Here is a 491-nt window from a genome sequence, read left to right as displayed (position 1 = left end):
CTACGTTTATTAGTGTTCACTTCGAATTAGTGTTTTTATTTAAAATTTTTAGTAATTCTAAACTTAAAATTAGTCAAACAACACACACACACACACACACACACACGCACACACACACACACACACACACACATTCCGCGTTACAAAACTATTCTGAAATACCGATGTTTTGTAGAAGGGATTTATATTTCGCGACGAGTTTAATTTTGCTCTCTTCTCGCAATATAGGGGAGAGTTGCCGAATGCGTACCACTTAAGATATTTTTGGTTATATTTCACATTTGATACTATTTAGAATGCAAACAAACGTTGGAAATTGTAGCTTGATGTTCAAGGCATCTAATATTACATGTTAAATCTTTCACTAATAGCAAATTAATTTGTTCTAAGCTTTTTTGTAACATGCTGTCAAAAGCACGATTCAGCAAACCGGTCGCCTAAATCGTACCTGTAAGTTTTATTAATAGTACCTCCTTCTAAACTATTGAATT

This window comes from Wasmannia auropunctata, unplaced genomic scaffold, assembly GCF_000956235.1.
Source record: "Wasmannia auropunctata unplaced genomic scaffold, wasmannia.A_1.0 LD336116.1, whole genome shotgun sequence".
NCBI classification, from domain to species: Eukaryota; Metazoa; Arthropoda; class Insecta; order Hymenoptera; family Formicidae; genus Wasmannia; species Wasmannia auropunctata.
The sequence above is the reverse complement of the archived record's forward strand: the minus strand, read 5'-3'. Positions refer to the sequence as shown.